General features: G+C 45.8%; 1 long non-coding RNA gene across 1 annotated transcript; it reads left to right on the top strand.

Annotated features, from left to right (window-relative positions):
* Positions 1–5072: 5072 nt before the first annotated feature.
* LOC112921750 (uncharacterized) lies at positions 5073–6123 on the top strand. The gene is made up of 3 exons (XR_003235305.2): positions 5073–5328; positions 5437–5519; positions 5661–6123. It is a non-coding gene; the product is annotated as an uncharacterized lncRNA (long non-coding RNA).
* Positions 6124–6613: the final 490 nt, after the last annotated feature.

The raw sequence follows: 6613 nt of genomic DNA on the forward strand, positions 1-6613 counted from the left end.
AAACAGTGCGGGGGTTGTGAGAAGGTAGAGAAACTGCAGCATTTTGTGTCATGGGGACTCTTTCCAACAGATGATGAAATTATTCTGCAGGTCTGAATTAGAAACCTCTCTCACGTTCTCCCCCTCTCTCTTTGCTCCCTCTCGCCCTCTCCTGAGATACATACACGGGACCAGACATACCATTTTCATTCCCTGTACTATGTTCCCAAAACATTCTCTTTGCAACCCTCTTTGCAAATATCAGAGACCTGACCTGCTTTCTAATGATTTCTTTTTCCTGACTGCAGAGAAACAACCCACCAGGTATGCTAAGTGGGGCAAGGGGTTCCCTGCACAAGCTGTGCAAAGGAAAAGAAATTCAGCTCTGTGAGCCTTGGAAAGCCTATTTCAACAGTGGCACACTGCTTGCCTCTCCTTTCAGACCTCAGCCCTAGTTTCTATCACTTTGCAGTTGCCTGGAACGTGTGTGATACAGAGCAGCAGATGCACATGAGGATGTGTGAGGTGCCCATCAATTCTGAGAAAGGTAGGCAGCCCATTCTCAAATATACACAAAAGAACCAGGATGAGCTTAAGGGCCAAACTGGTTCCCAGCCTGGAGTTATCATTCAGCCTAGAGGGTGGCCCCTGGAGGCGGAGCTCCAGGGCAATTTCACAAGGTACATCAGCCAGCCACAGGACGGTGGTTTTCCCAATTAGTTTTAGCAAGGTCCTCTCAGGGCTCTGGAGAAAGTAGGAGAGTCAGGGAGGCAGTTAACAGCCCAGCTTATTTTTAGATAGAAATAGAGTAGCTTCAAAATATGCTGTTTAGTGTATTTGGTTTCAAAATTAATTTGCTTATGAAAAAGTTTCCTCTATTGTAAAGAGAGTTTGGAAACCACTGTAAGTGTTTAGACCTTGAGATCTAAGAGAAATAGAGGTGTAGACTTGAGCTACCCTTTGGAGCAGCAGAGCTGCCATGGAATGAGATTGGATGTGGATTCTGTGTTGCAGGAGGCAGATCCACGTGATTTCAAAACCAACCAAGCACGAAACAAGGTTTGAATCTTCTGATAAACATCAAGGAGGCAGACCCAAGCCTCTTACTCCAATATGAGGAAGATTAGGGGATCCCTGGGTGGCTCAGCGGTTTAGCGCCTGCCTTCAGCCCAGGGTGTGATTCTGGGTCCTGGGATCGAGTCCCACGTTGGGTTCCCTGCATGGAGCCTGCTTCTCCCTCTGCCTGTGTCTCTGCCTCTCTCTTTCTCTCTCTCTGTCTCTCATGAATAAATAAATAAATAAAATCTTTTTAAAAAATGAGGAAGATTAAGGAGGAGAAGAAAACAGTGCCGATTTTGTTCACCATTGTTATTTTTGTGCCTAGGACAGTACCTGATACTTATGGGTGTTAAGTATTTGTTTTTGTTTTGTTTTTAATTTTTTATTTATTTATGATAGTCACACAGAGAGAGAGAGAGGCAGAGACACAGGCAGAGGGAGAAGCAGGCTCCATGCACCAGGAACCTGACGTGGGATTCGATCCCGGGTCTCCAGGATCGCGCCCTGGGCCAAAGGCAGGCGCCAAACCGCTGCGCCACCCAGGGATCCCGGGTGTTAAGTATTTGATGAAGGAAAACAAGGAAGATGAAGGCAAGAATATCATGTGGGCAGGGCCAAGAGTCTCTTGACAAAATAGTTATAAGACTTTTCCAAAACTAAACATGCACAAACGCACATGAACACATGGTGCATGTGCACACACTCACGGGGACATGCCCGCCCCCCCACATGAACCTCTTGTTTTCACCAGAGAGTGCGATGAAGAAAGATTCAGAAATGACAGTTAACAAACATGAACTTCCACTAGAGAAAAAAGCCCAACAACACATCTGCGACACATCCCATTTCAATCAGCATTGGTTCCTTGAACCCTCCAGGAAAAATTGGTTGTGAAATGAGCCTGTAAGAATTGAATGAGCTCACCTGCTATCTCGAGTTGTAAATTGATAAATTACATTTTTAAAGAGCATATGGCAAAAATTATTTGGGCTTTACCGTAATGGATTCTAAACCATTCAATCTGAAGATAGAGAAGTAAAAGCTCCACACTTGGTCCCTGACCATCCTTTGAAATCACCAGTGCATAAGAAGGCACTCTCTGTGCTTAACAGCAGGAAGGGTTGAGTAGGTGGGAAAGCAGGCATTTTTTGCAGGGATCAAAAAGAGGCTGTAAATCAGCACATATTTTAAATAAAGGGCATAAAACACTGCTCCATTTGGTACCCTCTTTGACTAAAAAAGAAAGCCGTATATTTTCAAGAAACCATACTTAACCGACTCCAACTCTGAGGCAGTACAGAATGCTGGTTCATTATAAGGATCAGTTACTGAGCTTCTATTTTGAGTATAAGCAGTGAAATCCAGAAATTGGTTTCAATCCATGGAATGAAAGGTTGAGAAAGCCTCAACATAGGGACCAGAGACTGTCTTATCTTTTGTTCATAAGAGAATCCTGCCCGACTGACAGAGAGACTGTGAATGTTCCATGGGCCTGGAACCAGACAGAGTAGCCCTGGAGATTTCAGGCTGACCCTCACCAGGAAGGAAATAAGCTCAGCATTTACAAAATGTGTTTAGTAAATCCACAGGGCAGCAGCTTGAGTCAGGGAGTCAAGTCCATTCATTGTGCTTTCCAGTGGGTTTGAACTGGTAACTTGCCCTGGACCCTCCCAGCCAGAGGAGGCCACAAACAATCCCTCGGGAAAGAAATCTTTATTAGATTATTACAGTTTTTTAAGGTTTTAAAGTAAACTAAAGTCTATGAGAAGACATGACCAAAATTCAATTGGAGAGAAGCCTGTGATCCATGAATTTTAAGACATTTGTGCTGAAGGAGAAGAGTTGGGAAAAGAGAGGTGTCAGTCTGGCTTTGAGCTTCCGTGTTCACACTCAGCCAGTTCGTGCCTGGCTGATTACGTCCCCACGATCTTACCTCATTCGAGGCTCTAACTGCCAAACCCTGGGCCTCCCACAAAGATTTGGGTCTTTTGGATGCAGTAATAAGTTTATTTAAGATTTGAAGCCAATAAATTCTCAAGTTGACCCCTTCCAAATTCTACTAATCCATGGTCTCGGCAGCTTAGCCAAAGTTTGTGTCACTGCTATTTCCCCTGCCTCAACAAACCAGGAACACGTGGGTGTGACTTGCACCCACCCAAACATGAAATGCATAGAACTCCTCATTCACGGTTTACGAGTTCCTAGGCTGTGCCAGTCACTTTCCTGGGTCCTGGGGAAACAGCAGTGAACAAAGTAAAGTTCCAATCCCCATGAAGCTTCCTTCCTAGCTTTACTCAACAATCCACTGATGGAATTAGGGGGGAGCAGAATACTTCTTGAGGGACCAGGCATGGTTTTATTATTTTATTTTATTTTTAAAAAATGATTCTTTTTTTTATTTTTTTAAAAAGATTCTATTTATTTATTCATGAGAGAGAGAGAGAGGCAGAGACACAGGCAGAGGGAGAAGCAGGCTCCATGCAGGGAGCCTTATAGTGGGACTCGAACTGAGGATCCCAGGATCACAACCAGAGCCAAAGGCAGATGCTCAACCACTGAACCCCCAGGTGCCCCACCCCAGGCATGGTTTTTAAAACACCCAGAGATCACGTTTGTAAAAAGTCACCCAGATGATTAGATACTCTCTGGCTGAGCCTTGTTCTGCTTAACTCCTCAATCCACTAGATCAATCGTGGGCACAAACAAGCCCCAGCACAGCTTCAACGGGGCCATAGAGGAGGGGGACATTATCTACCTGACCCCAGACCTTCATCGTTAGCTAAGTGGAGAAGAATCCGTTATGATACAATGTTGACACCAACTGTAGGGATAAATTTCCCCTAGAGTCTCCATTTTTAGAGTCTCCTTATCCGCAGATTTTCTATGGAAGAAGGATTTTAGCTGCAGAAGTTGCAAATAAGCAGAACATTTCCCAGAGAGAGCTTCAGATTAGACCGGGGCTCAAGATGTGCAGTAAGAACGCCAGGACCTCTTGATGGACGGGTCATGGAAAGTCTGGATCAGAGCAGCAGCCGCCAGAGAAGGAGCAGATAAAAACAGCAAGACTGTTTCAGAGAAGTTTCTAACTACAGTTAATGTCTCACCATGAAAAAAAAAAAAAAGTCTCACCATGCAGGTGGAATGGAGAGGTCCGATAGGCTAAAACGTAGAGTTTTTTGTGCTTTGGCCGATAGACGTTCATTCATTCATGACAGGGTAGAATCATTTCAGCCAATAGGTGGAGGAAAGGCTTGGATGCCATGGATGGAGGAGGAAACTGGTGATAAGGCAGCAAGAGCCCCTGGGAGTAGACCCCACGGAGAATGAGTGTACTCACTTCCTACCTGGCTTCTCTGCCTCGTACTCCCTCCTACACCCCACTCGCTTGTACAATTAACACTCCCAGGCTTAAAATCCTTTCACAGCACCATTATCACCTGCACAGTAAATGTCACACTTCTTAGCACCGACATCCCATCCTACCCAAACCCGAGTTCCAGCTGTTTGCATAACTGCCACTCTTCGCCACTGGATTAGTCCCCAGCAGACGTCATCCCTTAAAGGAATGTACCATGTCTTATTTGACATTTTATGTCACCCCAACTTCTATCAATTCCAATATGGCACTCAACTCATGTAGTAGCACGAACGGAAAAATAAGTTAAGTGAGAGATGGATGAATGAACCAAGGGATGACACCAATCCTGTCTTTGTAACAATGGATTTCTGGGTCCCAAAATGGCCCTTGAAGATAATCTATAAATTTTCCTTTGTGAAGTGTCTCATCAAGTGGAAAGAATCTCTGTCTAAATCCAACCTCCTGTTGTTGCTTAGTCACCACTCAAGTGTTTTATTTTTGAACTTTGAGTTACCTTGATGTTTCCTCATCATAACTAGACAAGGTCAGGTGGTATGAAGATCTCTGGAATATGTCTCGGGGATGTGACGACCATGGTGTCTGGAAGCACAATTGGTCAGGACGGTACCAAGACATAACACGTGTCTGGTTCTGTCAAATCTGAGTCATGCTTGTGGAAGCAACGGAGTCACTGGGATGATAATCGACTTTGCTCAGCGATTCCCCGTTGGCACATTTATTTTAGCTCTCCTGGCAGAGCTGGAGACTTGCTCTACTAATTCACTATGACGTTGTTTTCTAATTAGGTGTCTTGACACAGCAGGCATCGGTCTTGAGCGTCTCCTTCGTGGCTTTAATGTGCAGCAGGCTGACTTCGAGCTGCCTGGTCTTTCCATGTGGTACCATTACCTGCCGTGTGAAAGGGAACACAGGTAAGTGCCCCACCCGGGTGTGGCACCTGGAGGGGGGGGGTCTTCCAGAAATGTTTGTGACACTCCCCTCTTCCTTCGTCTGTGCCCACTGCCCTTTTGGTGCTTCAGTTAACCTCAGGGATCACATTCCACCTTTGGAAGCCTTCGCTTTTTCTTCATCCCAGAAGACAGTCCAGTGATTCTACAAACAGGTACTGGGTGGATTCTGAAAATAATAATAATGGCCCGATGGAATGAGTGCTTTCTAGGTGCCAGGTGTTTCAGCCCCCTTTCCTTTTCTCCTCACGGTCACCCCACGGGATGGACATTTCTACTCTGTTTTTTGGAGGAAGAAACCCCAAGGGAGAAGTCAAGTACTGAGGTGAGGAAGAAACCCCAAGGGAGAAGTCAAGTACTGGGGTGAGGAGGAGCGATGGACAAGAACCCACATCTGCCTTTCCCCAAAACTCTTGGTCTTCACCCCCACCCCTACCACCCTCCCCACCACCAAGCAGGCTCTGAGCCCTCAGCACTGCCCTGGGGACTGTGAGGGTCACAAAGATGCAGAAGCCACAGTCCTAAAAAGCATTCTTCCTGGCTGCAAGAAATGTGACCCCAGATGTGAAGTGGCAACACACCCTGAGAGCCTGGAGATTTCCAGCCCCAGCACCTCGCCTTTCCTCACCCCTTCCTCTGGGAGGGCCCCTGGCAGCCCCACCTGGACGCGGGGGAGGAAGAACTTGTGGCCACAAGAGCCGGCCTGAGCCCTCCCCTCCGGGCACACCCCTACCCCCTCTCTGACCGCCCTCCCCCACCTTGGTCCCCCCCCCCCCCCCCCCCCCCCCGCTGAGAAGGAGGAGGAGGCCTCCTGGGGCCTGGCTTTTTTATATTTTTCCAAATACAAATCGTGTGTATCACATTGTCTCGTTATAGTCGGAATACATGCTGATACATTAATTATGGAAAATACAGAAACTGTAAGAAAAATCTTTACTTCCCATTGTTCGGAGGTGACTGCTATTAAAACATTTTTTCTTCCTTTCCCCCAGTGTTTTATTATTTGCCTTTCTTTTCTTTCTTTCTTTCTTTCTTTCTTTCTTTCTTTCTTTCTTTCTTCCTTCCTTCCTTCCTTCCTTCCTTCTTTCCTTCCTTCCTTCTCTTTCTTTCTTTTTACAGAATTGGCATGGGTATTGCACATTTCGATTTTTAATGTGTACTATATCATGAACATTTTACTGTGACATCAAATAATTCCTAATGCATTGGAGAATTAATGGTCGCTTTTAAATTTTCTTTGCAAGGTGGT

The sequence above is a fragment of the Vulpes vulpes genome, chromosome 13 (assembly GCF_048418805.1).
Source record: "Vulpes vulpes isolate BD-2025 chromosome 13, VulVul3, whole genome shotgun sequence".
In the NCBI taxonomy this organism is placed as follows: domain Eukaryota; kingdom Metazoa; phylum Chordata; class Mammalia; order Carnivora; family Canidae; genus Vulpes; species Vulpes vulpes.